General features: G+C 50.0%; 1 protein-coding gene across 1 annotated transcript in view; it reads right to left on the reverse strand.

Annotated features, from left to right (window-relative positions):
• LOC140390329 (uncharacterized) overlaps positions 1 to 11,430 on the reverse strand; it is a 103,022-nt gene extending 91,592 nt beyond the window's left edge. The window contains exon 1 of the mRNA XM_072475394.1: positions 11,347 to 11,430. The gene's annotated coding sequence lies outside the window, so the exon portion shown is untranslated. The remainder of the gene's footprint in view (positions 1 to 11,346) is intronic.
• Positions 11,431 to 15,421: the final 3,991 nt, after the last annotated feature.

Here is a 15,421-nt window from a genome sequence, read left to right on the forward strand (position 1 = left end):
CTGGGGCTTTTCACAGTAACTTCATTTGAAGCCTACTTGTGACAATAAGCGATTTTCATTTTTCATGAACCCTGCATCGTCCCAATTTGGGGCATACACATTCACAGCACCACCCGGGTCCCCTGCAGCCTACCACTCACCATCACATATCGACCCCCATTATCAGCCACAATGTTCAGCGCCTCGAACGACACCCGCTTACTCACCAGGATTGCAACCCCTCTATTCTTCGCATCCAGCCCCGAATGAAAGACCTGCCCCATCCATCCCTTTCTCATCCTGATCTGATCCGCCACTTTCAAGGGCGTCTCCTGCAACATAGCAACGTCTGCCTTCAGTCCCTTTAAGTGCGTGACCACCGGCCCATTCAGGCCCCTCACATTCCATGTGATCAGCCGGATCGGGGACTGTGATCATCCAGATCGGGGACTGTGATCAGCCGGATCGGGGACTGTGATCAGCCGGATCGGGGACTGTGATCAGCCGGATCGGGGACTGTGATCAGCCGGATCGGGGACTGTGATCAGCCGGATCGGGGGACTGTGATCAGCCGGATTGGAGGACTGTGATCAGTCGAATCGGGGGGACTGCACCCCACCTCCCTCCCCTGCCGACGAGCCATCTCCTTTCTTAGGCCAGCCACGTGCCGCACTCTCCAGTCCCCCAGACGGAGGACCCCGCCCCGACTCTCCCTCTTACCTCCAGCTCCCCTTCGGTCAATGCAGCAGCAACCCAGTCCCCCCCCCCCCCCCCCCCCCCCCCCCCCCCCCCCCCCCCACCCCCCCGCCCCCCCCCCCCCCCCCCTCCCCTCCCCGCGCCCCCCCGCCCCGGCTAGAAAACTGTCTAGCCTCCTTGCTCCCCCCCATTGCACTCCCGTAAGTCAGCTGACTCCAGCCACTCCCGCCTCTGCCAACGATCCCCTGTTTAGATTCCCCGTCAAAGTCCCCCTCCTCCCCCTTCAAGTAGATACGGACACCCCTCTGGCACCGCCCCTCCCGTCGGGCCACTCCCCCCCCTCCTTTAGCGCGGGAAAAAAGCCCCAGATTAATGGCCTTTAATCATGATGGAGAAGTACAATGTCCTTGAACCAGTTAAGTGACGATAAGTACACAATTGCAAAGAAGTAAAGTTGTTGACACATTTTCAAGAGAGCTGGATTCTCCGCACCCTCACACCAAAATCGCGGCTGGCGCGGGGCAGAGAATCCACGATGCCGCAAGAAATCGGGACCGGCGTTGGTTCACCGATTCTGCAGGCCCCGAAAGGCGTCGTACTCGGGGACCTGGGGTCACTGCCACAGGCCCGCTCAGCCGTTCTCCGCCCCCGACCCAGCCAAAGTCCCGACGGCGTGGAACGGATGTGCTCCAGCCAGTCGGGACACTCGTTTGGCGGCTGCGGACTTAGTCCGTGGCTGCCCTGGTTTGGGGCGGGCGGATCGGAGGCCGGGGGGGGGGGGGGGGGGGGGGGGGGGGGGGGGGCTTGTATTCATAAACACTGAAAGTGTGGTTAAGACAAAAGAGTAAAAAGATACCTGATCCAGATCATCGAGACCACAACCGTGCAAAAAACCCGAGTCCACCAGTTCCTCCAGTACTGACTTACCAACTCAAAAAAATCAATCCACGAGTAGACCTCATTCACATAGAACATACAGTGCAGAAGGAGGCCATTCGGCCCATCGAGTCTGCACGACCCACTTAAGCCCTCACCTCCACCCTATCCCCGTAACCCAATAACCCCTCCTAACCTTTTTGGTCACTAAGGGCAATTTATCAAGGCCAATCCTCCTAACCTGCACGTCTTTGGACTGTGGGAGGAAACCGGAGCACCCGGAGGAAACCCACGCAGACACGGGGGGAGAACGTGCAGACTCCGCACAGACAGTGGCCCAGCGGGGAATCAAACCTGGGACCCTGGCGCTGTGAAGTCACAGTGCTATCCACTTGTGCTACCGTGAAGTATGAAAATTCCTTCGCCGTCGGCCTCCCAAACGGGTCCACTCCCCTCATGCGCTCCCTAAATCCCTTCAGCTCCTTCACCACCGCCGACACCCTCCCCGATCTTGAGCTCGACTGGTCCATCCCCGGGTCAATGATGTGTTAAAGCCGTCGTCCCCCGCCGCCCCCCTCCGCATAATCAGCCGGTGCTAGTCCAGGTCCGGGATCTTCCCCAATACTCGCCTTATAAACTCCCGATTTGGGGCATAAACATTAACCAGGACCACTTGCATCCCCTTCATTTTCCCGCTTACCATCACAAACCTCCCCCCGAATCCGCTACGATATTCCCCACCTCAAAGACCCGCTTATTGACCAGCACCGCCACTCCACGCGTCTTCATATCCAATCCCGAATGGAAAACCTACCTTACCCACCCTTTCCTTAGCTTGACTGGTCCCCAATCTTGTGATGTGTCTCTTGCAAAATGGCCAAATCCACCTTCAAACGCCTCAGATACTCGATTAGCACAGGGCCAAATCGCTGGCTTTTAAAGCAGACCGAGCAGGCCAGCAGCACGGTTCAATTCCCGTGCCAGACTCCCCGAACAGGTGCCGGAATGTGGCGACTAGGGGCTTTTCACAGTAACTTCATTTGAAGCCTACTTGTGACAATAAGCGATTTTCATTCATTTCAAAACACTCGCCCGTTTGACTGGCCTGTTCATCCCCCTCATGTTCCATGTGACCAGCCTGGTCGGGGGGGCTTCCCGTCCCCACCCCACCCTGCCAATCAACCATACCCCTTGGACGGCCAGCCCCCTGCCTGTGCCACACAACCCTCCAGGTCCACCCCCGGATGTCCACTGTCCCCACTCCCTCCCATATAACGCCACAGCAGCAACACCTTCATCAGCAGTCCCGCCCTCCCCTCTTCCCCTTCCCTTAAACAAAACAACTCCATCGCCCTCTCCTACACTACCCATCTGATCAGCCCCCACTGCGCTCCCGCTAACCCAGCTAGCCCGGCAGCCCCCGCCCAAGGCACCACCACCTCCTATCCCCCACTGAATCCCCTACCCCTCCCCCCCCCACCACTCGCTCTCCTCACAACAGTTCAACAATAAACAACAAAAGAAAAACAAAAAACCCCAACAGTGAAAATGGTGCACTCACCCCCCTCATTGCCGTGAAACATCTCAGAGGAGAACCACCCAGCCATCCACCAAACTGAAAAAATACAAGAATTACCAAAAGGACCAGGACTAAAGAAACCACATTCCTCTCTGCACCCCTCCTCCACAGTTCAATGTCCTCCGTCCCTTAAGTCCATTGTCCCTTAAAAATTCCATCGCCTCCTCTGGTGTTCTAAAGCCAACGTGGTGATGTTGGCAAGAGACCCGCCTGAAGGTGAAGGACCAGGTGAGGCTTCGAAAGGGCTGGGTGAGTCTGGCGTTCAACTCTGGCTTTGTTAGTAGGGCCCGGGATGTTGCGATTCTGGTGGGAAGAGAGTGAGGTTCCAGATGGAAAAGGTGGTGGCTGATCAGGGGGGTAGGTACGTTATAGCAACAGGTGCTTTAGAGGCGAGGTTGGTGGTGTTGGTTAGCACATACACCCCGAATTGGGACGGCATAGGATTTATGAGGAAGATGTTGGCTGCCATAGAGTTTGGATACCCAGTATCCAAATGTGTATTCAAATAGAATTTACAGTGCAGAAGGAGGCCATTCGGCCCATCGAGTCTGCACCGGCTCTTGGAAAGAGCACCCTACTCAAGTTCCACACCTCCACCCTATCCCCATAACCCAGTAACCCCACCCAACACTAAGGGCAATTTTGGACACTAAGGGCAATTAATCATGGCCAATCCACCTAACCTGCACATCTTTGAACTGTGGGAGGAAACCGGAGCACCCGGAGGAAACCCACGCACACACGGGGAGGATGTGCAGACTCCGCACAGACAGTGACCCAAGCCGGAATCGAACCTGGGACCCTGGAGCTGTGAAGCAATTGTGCTATCCACAATGCTACCGTGCTGCCCTAAGGCGCAGCAGTATTCAAGGATTGATTTTTTTTTGTTATGGGAAAGGCGCTGTTGGCCGGGATGAGGAAGGCAGAATATTGTGTAATTGTTATCTCGGACCATGCTCCACATTGGGTGGATGGGGTCCAGGAGAAGGGGCCAGCTCAGAGGCCTACATGGAGCTAGGATGTGGTGTTGCTGGCAGACCCAAGTTTCTGTACCAAAATGGGAACGGTGATTGAGGTTTACATAGGGTCCAATAGGAAAGGGGAGGTTTCGCTGTCAGTGGTTTGGGAAACGTTGAAAGCAGTGGTGAGGGGTGAGGTCATCTCGTTTGAGGCTCAGGTGGACAAAGAGGCAAGAGAGGAGTGGCAGTGGTTGGCAGAGGAGATTTTGGAGCTGGATGGAATGTATATGGACAGCACAGCAGCACAGTGGTTAGCACAGTTGCTTCACAGCTCCGGGGTCCCAGGTTCGATTTCCGGCTTGGGTCGCTCTCTGTGCGGAGTCTGCATGTTCTCCCCATGTCTGTGTGGATTTCTTCCGGGTTCTCCGGTTTCCTCTCATCGTCCAAAGATGTGGGTTAGGTGGATTGGCCCTTCATGTCCAAAAAGGTTAGGTGGGGTTACTGGGTTACGGGGATAGGGTGGAGGTGTGGGCTCAAGTGGGGTGCTCTTTCCAAAGACCAGTGCAGACTCAATGGGCCGGATGACTTGCTTCTGCGCTGTAAATTCTATGATTCTATGATTACATGGTACCAGGGTTGGAAGGTATTTAACACGGAGAAAAAAACTATCAGCCTGCCACACAGATTTGAAGGTTTTGCAGTCTGCAAGAATTTAACACATGGAGTTGTTGAAGCCACCAAAGAGTCTCAGCTTTCACAGTAATGTGGACAGCAACTGCTAAGTGTTTAAACAACAGTTTAATCGGTTACTTATTGCAGTAAATGTAGAAGTTCAATCAGATTCATGTAATGATGTGGAGATGCCGGCGTTGGACTGGGGTGAGCACAATACGAAGTCTTACAATACCAGGTTAAAGTCCAACAGGTTTGTTTCGATGTCACTAGCTTTCGGAGCGCTGCTCCTTCCTCAGGTAAATGAAGAGGTCTGTTCCAGAAACATATATATAGACAAATTCAAAGATGCCAGACAATGCTTGATTCATGTAAGATAGCGATGCTCCTAACTACGGCAGGGCCAGAAGCAATTTCTATGTTTAATACATTTAAATTTGCAAGCGATGAAGATAGTAAAAGTTTAACAAAGTGATTTGATGCCCATTGCAGCCCCAGAAAAAAATAACTGTGTGAACGCTATGGGCGGGACTCTCCCAACAGGAGTCTAAGTGCCGACGCTGGAGTAAAAACCGGAGTGTTCCCAGACACCTATTCTCCGCCCTCCGTGGGGCTGGCAGGCGTGTCGTGAGATTTATGGGGGCGGGGCCTCGGCGCAGCGTCGGTGACCCGGCGCCGCTTAAAGGACGCGGCGCCTTAGGTTCCGCGCATGCACAGTTGGGCCGGCACCAACTAGCGCATGCGCGGTGGCCGTCCTCCCCCAGGCCGCCCCGCACAAAAATAGCGCCGGCGGAAGAAAGGAGGCTCCCCGACAGAGAGGCCGGCCCGCCGAACGGTGGGTCCCTATCGCGGGCCAGGCCACTCCGGAGGGTCTCCCCGAGGTTGGAATCCCCCTTCCCCCCTCCCTCCCCCCCCACTTCCCCACAGGCCGTTCCCGGCCCTTGATGCCCCAGGTCCCGCCGGCCCGAGAGCAGGTTAGAACGGCACCGGCGGGACTGTCATTTTATTCGCCGGGCTCTCGGCCCATCCGGACTGGAGAATCGACGCTCGCCGTCTGCGGCGATTCTCCGAGCGGCCCGGCGCGATTCGTGCGCCGCCCCGGCGATTCTGCCACCCGGCGGAGGGGGGAGAATCCCGCCCTATGTGTTTCGATCACGTTTACAAAAGGCAGGAGAGTCCATAAATCAGTTCATTACTGATTTAAAGTTAAACGCTAAAATCTGTAATTTTTCTGCGGTGGAATCTTCAACGATTCGGGATCAGATTGTCTTTGGTGTGAATGAAATTAAGCTGAGGGAACATTTGCTGAGGGAGTTGGAGCTGTCTTTGGAACAAATAGTTAAGGTTTGGCAGGCTCACGAGCTAGCAGCCCAGCATTCTGAACTGGTTCTCAGTCATGGCCCCGTCTTCTTGGAGGAGAAAACTCCGGTTGCTGCCCGTTTTCCAAAGAGGCGGGAAACATTTTTAAAAAGCGGGAACATGCCTGCAGCTCCTCGCAAGCCAACAAACAGGTTAAAGATCAGGATGAGGTGTTTCTGTGTGAAAGATGTGGGCAAAGGAACAAATCAAGGCACTGTCCAGCGTTTGGGAAGCTTTGTTCCAGATGCAAAGGGAAAAAAATCACTTTGCTCAGAATTGTTACTAGTTCTTCTGCAACTTGAGCATGACGATTGGAAACCAATCGTGTTTGCATCACAATCCATGATGACAACAAGCAGAGCTACACCTCAAATCGAAACAAGAATGCCTGGGTTTAGTTGTAGACTTAGAGAAATTCCATGTCTACGTCTATGGGCTTCCAACTTTAAGAGTTGAGACAGATCATCGTCCTTTGTTTAACATCATCAAGAAGAATCTCAACCTGATGTCTCCATGCATTCAAAGGTTGATGATGAAGTTACAACACTATGACTTCAATCTCATCGACACGGTAGGCAAATATTAGTTCTTAGCAGATGCATTATCAAGAGCACCCGATACAAAATATTGGTGGTGAGATTACTGAGGATGCAGATTTGCATGTCAATCTTATTTCCACACTATTACCAGTGTCAGATGTGAAACTACTTGAGATCCAAGAAGAGACCATAAGGATCAAACTCTTCAAGAGGTTATGAGGAACATCAACTCACATTGGCTCAAAGGCCAATGTATGGAGTTCGACAATGTAAGATCTGAAATCCGTATCATTAATGGAGTGGGACTTCGTTTGAACACTATAGTTATACCGCAATCTCTTCACTAGGATGTACTAAAGAGGATACACGAAGAACATCTTGGGATTGAAAAATGTAAGTGGAGAGCCTTGTGGCTCTGTTTACTGGAGGTATAAACCAGGACATTGACAGGATGATCAGTTATTGTGACACATGCCAGACACATTGTTAGAAGCAATCAAGAGAACCTATGTAAATATCTGGTTTACCTACAGAACCATGGCAGAACGTAGCTATTGATCTCTTTCCCCGATGAGGGAAAGATTATTTGCATATCACACTTCCATACTTGGAAAAGGAGGGGAATGCAGTGGTATGCAGGAAATGCAAAACATTAAAGAGAAACAAAAGCAGTTCTATTGTAGAGCGTCTAGAACTTTGCCACCTCGGAGTAGTGATGACATTGTGAAAGTAGAAGATTCAGGCAATTGGTCGAAAAAAGCCATTGTACTTGAAGAGGTAGCACCTCATTCCTACATTGTGCAGATAGAGGATGGGTTAGTTTTAACAATAAATCATTGCGCGCTCTTGAAAACCAGAGAAGACTTTCACAACAACCTGATGGATGGCGAATCAAGGTCAGAATCAACATCAGCCGCAGTGTTCGATAGTTCAGCAGAATTCCATGGAGAACATTGAATCTACAAGTTCTGAGCAGCAACGTCAAGCAGAATCAGAAGAAAACCTGATCGACTGAATTTGTAGATTTAGACTATTTGTACATACTATGCTTGCTGTGCTTGTGTGTAAATATATATATATGTATATATATGATATATATAGTTGCTAAATCAGTTTTAATGATTAATACTGTTAGACTCAGAGACTCATGATACCACATGTAAATATACTGATGATAATGTATTAATTTATTCTGCAAAGAAAAGGGGATGTAGTGATATCATGGTTGTGTTGTAATTCACCGGCTGACCACTAGGACTTGCAATAGTACATAAGATTCTTTATGCAAAGAGTAGTGAGGCCGTGGAATGCCCTACCTGCTACAGTGGTGAACTCGCCAACATTGAGGGCATTTAAAAGTTTATTGGATAAACATATGGATGATAATGGCATAGTGTAGGTTGGATGGCTTTTGTTTCGGTGCAACATCGTGGGCCGAAGGGCCTGTACTGCGCTGTATTGTTCTATGTTCTATGTTCAATGTTATAAGTGAATGTTAGTCAGCTGACCCTTCAGACTGGCTCGAGGAAGTCAAAGAGAGAGGTGCTTGTGCATGATTTTACTGTTTTTCATTGGTTATTTTGAAGATAGTTTAAAGTAAATAAATCATTTACAACTTTAGCTACAAGTGTTCTTGCAATAAATGAAGCCATCCGACAAGAACGTTACACTCGTGTGCAAGGCTGGGGTTGATACAGCTGAAGGTAGTGCACAGATTGCACCTGCCGAAGTCGAGAATGAGCCGGCTGTTTGAAGGGTGGAGGGTATTTGTGAGCAGTGTGGGAGGGGCCCAGCCAATCACGTACATATGTTCTGGTCCTGCCCAAAGTTGGAGAAATTTTGGAGGTCATTCTTCAGCACCATGTCAGTGATCTTGCAGGTGGGGTTTAGAGACCAGTCCCCTGGGGGCCACATTTGGGGTGTCAGACTTGCCCGAGTTGCAGGCGGGGAAGATGTTTTCATCTTCGGCTTGTTGATCACTGGTAGGCTGGTCCTGTTGGGGTGGAGGTCAGCTACTCCACCCTGTATCTCGGTCAGGCGAGGGATTTAATGGAGCTCTTGCGCTGAGAAAAGGTGAATTTTGTTCTGAGAGTGCTGAATGAGGGATTCCATAAAAGATGGGGTTTGTTTATATTACATTTCGGGGAGCTGGTTACTGTCAACTGCTGGGGGGGGGGGGGGGGGGGGTTGGTTGGGTGTTGGGTTTATTTTGTTTGTAATGTTATGTTTTTAATTGTAAAAATGTTAAAATTTGAATTAAAATACTTTTAAAAAACACTATACCCTAATTAATATTGTTTTTTATCCCATACATTGCCATTTCTTTCAAATATTAAAATTAGATTTTTTTTTTCCAGCTCGATACTGTTGGACGTGGATTGGGGAAAATAATAGACCAAGCATTTGCCCATTAATGAGTTTAAACCCACGGAAGTCTCTTCCTGCATATCATTTAAAATTCCATCAGTTAGTTCATACAACAGAGGGATGAGGCTGGTGGCCCTGCCACACATATAAACACCTCATCCTCGAATTATTTGGAGGGGCTAAACGATTAATCTCTGCCTTTGGAATCACCAGGGGTTGGAACTCGGGAGTGCTGGTGGCCACCGTCGCTGCCCATGGGTCGGGCCCGGGTTGGCACTCAGTGCCCCCTCACTCCGGTTGCTGCCCATGAGGTTCACATTGGGATGGACGGGCAGCTGGTCCGGGCCCCGGCTGCCTCTGCATCTGCTATGCCTGGCGTTTCCCCATGGTCCGCACCATCGTGTCGACCGCCTCGGCGATGCTCGTCAGTGACTCGGACACATCTCCCAGTGACCGGGCCATGCTCTACAGTGCCTCAGCCATGTTCACCTGCGACTGGGCCAAGCTCCGCAGCGCCACGGCTATTCCCATTTGAGAGCGGCACCACACTAAGGTCGGCCTGGTACTGGGTGACATCCCCCAGTGAGACCCTCAGCCATGGCCGCAACGACTGCACGGCACCTTGGACACTTTCACTCATGGTGCCGGCATCGTGCACCAGGCTGTCCACTGCGGTCGCCACCCCAGCACTGCCGACCTCGGTGCCAGCGCATTGCCAGCGCCATCTCCTGCGCCAGTACTTCTGGGACTCCTCCAATCGGCTACGGATCTGCTGGAGTGACGCTGACACCTCCCTATGAACATCCCGGCGGCTCACTGTCCGCTCCATCAGCTCCGGGTAAATCCGTGCCGGGGGCGCAGAATCAAGCTGGGACCCAGCTGGGTCCAGGGATCCAGCAGACCTCCGACCGCTGCCTCGCCTGGGGGTTCCTGCCTCCACCTGATGTGCATCAGCAGCAGTGTGGTGCTCACCAGATGGTGCCCCAGAAGCCTGCTCACTAACATTTTCCACCGAGCTGTGTGGCTGGTGGAGGGTGAGGATGACAGCTGTGCCACGACTGTAACACTTGCATCCTCGGCGGCATTTTAATTTGCAAGATGCTGCTGGGAATGAACAGCAGAGTTTTCCCAATAGAGGGAAAGAGAGGGCAGGAGACAGAAAGATCGGCTGGAAGCCCAACATTGGCAGACACTTGATTTGAGAAGAATCAGTAACAGAATGAAAAGTGAGATACCAAACACAGGCAGAGGTCCCACAAAAACAACATAGAAACATGGATATAAAAATATATAGTGGACAGGGTGAACATCTCTTTAGCAGCCCAGATTAGTGAAGATGTGGAGATGCCGGCGTTGGACTTGGGTGAGCACAGTAAGAAGTCTTACAACACCAGGTTAAAGTCCAACAGGTTTGTTTCGATGTCACTAGCTTTCGGAGCGCTGCTCAGGTGAATGAAGAGGAATGTTCCAGAAACATATATATAGACAGATTCAAAGATGCCAGACAATGTTTGGAATGCGAGCATTAGCAGGTGATGAAATCTTTACAGATCCAGAGATGGGGTAACCCCAGGTTAAAGAGGTGTGAATTGTGTCAAGCCAGGACAGTTGGTAGGATTAGTGAAGGCCTAGAAGGAGGAGGAAACTTTTAAAGCATTTTGAAACTACCTCATACAAGCAAAATTAAAAATATACCGAGTGAAGCTGTTTAAACATTTTGCCTGGTGTTGAATTGGAGATGGGAGTTGAGGGCAAGAAATTGCTGAGAGAGTTGGCTCACAGAGCCACCTAGTGGCTAGATTGTGTTGTTACAGATTAGGTGAAAATCTGTAAGAATGAATCTTGTTATTAGTTGTAAGATTTCCCGAGTTATGATCAGATCACGAGAATGGAATTACAATATTCCTTCGTCAGGCACTTTTACCTAATTATTGACCAATTCACTTTAGCTGCGGGACAAACGAGCATAGCTACAAACTGACAAGATGTGAGTTCATATCTGATATCAAGAAGGGCTTCCTCATGTGAGAGTGATTCAACTGAAGCTGTCTTGGATCATGGAAGAAAAATTCTTGAGTTATTCAAGGGCCAGATAGATTCTGTGCACCCTTTAAATGATACCTGAAAATAATGCGTGATTCTAAACTAAATGAAGCAGTCGCAGAGTTTTGCACAATCGGGCTTTCCCTGATCCTGCACTCGGTGGCACAAATTAAAGGCGGTGAGCTCAAACAGGCTGCGCCGAGCTAAATGCTGGAGCAGCGTTTGACAGAACCTCACACATCAAGCGGTATGTTCAGTCTTTGTAATAGGTACTTACCCCAATTCCGCAAACCCGGAGTCTGTGAAGCCTGAACTACCAGTACTGATCGGCCGTTGTTGCAAGCGGCGCGGAGGAGCTGTTATATATTGTGTTCTGCTGACTCCTCCCACGATTTGAAAACAGAAGTAGGCTATTTGGCCCCGGGGTCTGCTCGGCCGTGCAATATGATCAAACTTCGCCAGATTGCGGCTGGCTCTCCTGCATGCCCTTCCCTTAAACTTTGACTGCCTTGTAAATTAAAATTATGTCTTCCTTGAGTAGATTCCAAAGATGAACCTCCCTCTGAGAGAAGACATTTCTTCTCATCACCATCAGCCCTCCTTATTCTTAAATTGTGCCCAGTTTTGGATTGGATTGGATTTGTTTATTGTCACGTGTACCGAGGTACAGTGAAAAGTATTTTTCTGCGAGCAGCTCAACAGATCATTAAGTACATGAGAAGAAAAGGGAATAAAATAAATTACATAATAGGGCAACACAAGGTAAACAATGTAACTACATAAACACTGGCATTGGGTGAAGCATACAGGGTGTAGTGTTAATGAAATCAGTCCATAAGAGGGCCATTTAGGAGTCTGGTGACAGTGGGGAAGAAGCTGTTTTTGAGTCTGTTCGTGCGTGTTCTCAGACTTCTGTATCTCCTGCCCAATGGAAGAAGTTGGAAGAGTGAGTAAGCCGGGTGGGAGGGATCTTTGATTATGCTGCCTGCTTTCCCCAGGCAGCGGGAGGTGTAGATGGAGTCAATTGATGGGAGGCAGGTTCGTGTGATGGACTGGGCGGTGTTCACGACTCTCTGAAGTTTCTTGCGGTCCTGGGGCGAGCAGTTGCAATACCAGGCTGTGATGCAGCCCGATAGGATGCTTTCTATGGTATTCCAGATTCTCCCATGGGGAACATGGGGCGGGATTCTCTCATCCCACGGCAGAGTGTTGACACCATTGTAAACGCCATCGCGTACGACGGCGTAAATGGGCCGCCATGAGGAGCGATTCTGGCCCACAAATGGGGCCATCACGGGACTGGAACGGCCCACGCCGCTCCAGCTGCCAATACCGCCGTCAAATGGGCGCTGCAGGTCTGCGTATGCGCACTGCGACCGGCGCGAACTCGCGCATGCGCAGTAGCTTCCTTCTCCGCGCCGGCCCCGATGCAACCTGGCGTAGGGCTACAGCGGCCGGCGCAGAGCAAAAGAGGCCACCACCAGGAGAGGCCGGCCCGCCGATCGGTAGGCCCCGGATGCAGGCCAGGCCACGGTGGAGGCCTCCCCTGCGGTCAGACCACCCCCTCCCCTCAAACAGGCAGCCCCCCCCCCTGCAGGGTGGATGCCAAGGTCCCGCCGGGTAAGACTAGGTGTGAAAGGCGCCGGCGGGATTCGGGCTTTGTTGGGCGGCCACTCGTCCCCATCTCGGGCGGAGAATCGTCAGGGCCGCCCCAGCACGCCAGCGCCAATGGTGCCGATTCTCTGGTCACCAATTTGGCAAATCACACCCCGGCCCGGCGATTCTCCGAGCCGGCGTGGGCTGAGGGAATCCCGCCCATCCTTTCAGCATCCATCCTGTTCAGCCCCATCAGACTCTTGTATGTCCCAATAACCTCTCAGTATCATAAACTCCAATGTGTTGCTTAACCTTGCATTACAAGACAACCCATTCATCCTAGGAATGGACTGAATTAACAATATCTGAACTTTATCCAAGGCAAGTATATCCCTCTTTCAATCAAGGAAGGCAAACTGTACACAGAGGCCGGAATTCTTTGGGCGTGGTGATTCATTTTTCCCGCAAGCAGCACACCCCCACACATGGGTTTCCTGGTGGTTTGGGATGATTTCAGTGGACATCTCATTACCAAGCGGAGGGAATAGACAATCCCGCCGCGAGCGAATGGCACACAGCCGAGAAACAGGCGATGGGGGAGCTGGAGAATCCAGTCCTGTAATGCAGCTTGGCTTTCACCAATGGCCTGTAGAGTTGTGACAAGATTTCCCCATCTTTGTGCTCCATCCAGTTTGCCGACACTCCATATTCTATGGAACCCCAACCACCACCTCCAACACCCACTCCCTCCTCCAGCAGTGCACAGTGGCAGCAATGTCTACTAGGACATTGACAGGATGGTCAGTTGTTGTGACACATGCCAGACGCATTGTTAGAAGCAATCAAGAGAACCTATGTAAATATCTGATTTACCTACAGAACCATGGCAGAAAGTAGCTATTGATCTCTTTCGCCGATGAGGGAAAGATTATTTACTTAAAATAGACTATTTTTCAAACTATCCCGAAATGGCTCTACTGTCAAGCATAACAGCAAGCAGTGTAATACTGCAAACGCAAGTCACGTTTTTGCTCGACACAGAATTCCGCATGTCGTCGTGAGTGACAACGGTCCTTGTTTTAATTGTAAAGAGTGGCAACAATTTGCAGTCACCGTATGATTTCAATCATGTCACATTGAGTCCATTGCACCCGCAAGCCAATGAACAAGCCAAGAAAGGTGCACATATTGTTGAGCAATTGTTGAAGAAAGCAATGGACAGCCAATCTGATCCATATCTTGCGAGTTACAGAGCGTTACCATTGTCGCCAGCAGAGTTACTCATGAATAGTAGGTTGCATATCACACTTCCATACTTGGAAAAGAAGGAGGGGAATGCAGTGGTATGCAGGAAATGCAAAACATTAAAGAGAAACAAAAGCAGTTCTATTGTAGAGCGTCTAGAACTTTGCCACCTCGGAGTAGTGATGACATTGTGAGAGTAGAAGATTCAGGCAATTGGTCGAAAAAAGCCATTGTACTTGAAGAGGTAGCACCTCATTCCTACATTGTGCAGATAGAGGATGGGTTAGTTTTAACAATAAATCATTGTGCGCTCTTGAAAACCAGAGAAGACTTTCACAACAACCTGATGGATGGCGAATCAAGGTCAGAATCAACATCAGCCGCAGTGTCCGATAGTTCAGCAGAATTCCATGGAGAACATTGAATCTACAGGTTCTGAGCAGCAACGTCAAGCAGAATCAGAAGAAAACCTGATCGACTGAATTTGCAGATTTAGACTATTTGTACATACTATGCTTGCTGTGCTTGTGTGTAAATATATATATATGTATATATATGATATATATAGTTGCTAAATCAGTTTTAATGATTAATACTGTTAGACTCAGAGACTCATGATATCACATGTAAATATACTGATGATAATGTATTAATTTATTCTGCAAAGAAAAGGGGATGTAGTGATATCATGGTTGTGTTGTAATTCACCGGCTGACCACTAGGACTCGCAATAGTACATAAGTGAATGTTAGTCAGCTGACCCTTCAGACTGGCTCGAGGAAGTCAAAGAGAGAGGTGCTTGTGCATGATTTTACTGTTTTTCATTGGTTATTTTGAAGATAGTTTAAAGTAAATAAATCATTTACAACTTTAGCTACAAGTGTTCTTGCAATAAATTAAGCCATCCGACAAGAACGTTACACACGTGTGCAAGGCTGGGGTTTACACAACTGAAGGTAGTGCACAGATTGCACCTGCCGAAGTCGAGAATGAGCCGGCTGTTTGAAGGGTGGAGGGTATTTGTGAGCAGTGTGGGAGGGGCCCAGCCAATCACGTACATATGTTCTGGTCCTGCCCAAAGTTGGAGAAATTTTGGAGGTCATTCTTCAGCACCATGTCGGAGATCTTGCAGGTGGGGTTTGGAGACCAGTCCCCTGGGGGCCACATTTGGGGTGTCAGACTTGCCCGAGTTGCAGGCGGGGAAGATGTTTTCGCCTTCGGCTTGTTGATCACTGGTAGGCTGGTCCTGTTGGGGTGGAGGTCAGCTGCTCCACCCTGTATCTCGGTCAGGCGAGGGATTTAATGGAGCTCTTGCGCTGAGAAAAGGTGAATTTTGTTCTGAGAGTGCTGAATGAGGGATTCCATAAAAGATGGGGTTTGTTTATAATACATTTCGGGGAGCTGGTTACTGTCAACTGCTGGGGGGGGGGGGGGGGGTTGGGTGTTGGGTTTATTTTGTTTGTAATGTTATGTTTTTAATTGTAAAAATGTTAAAATTTGAATTAAAATAC

This window comes from Scyliorhinus torazame, chromosome 14 (assembly GCF_047496885.1).
Source record: "Scyliorhinus torazame isolate Kashiwa2021f chromosome 14, sScyTor2.1, whole genome shotgun sequence".
Classification (NCBI taxonomy): domain Eukaryota; kingdom Metazoa; phylum Chordata; class Chondrichthyes; order Carcharhiniformes; family Scyliorhinidae; genus Scyliorhinus; species Scyliorhinus torazame.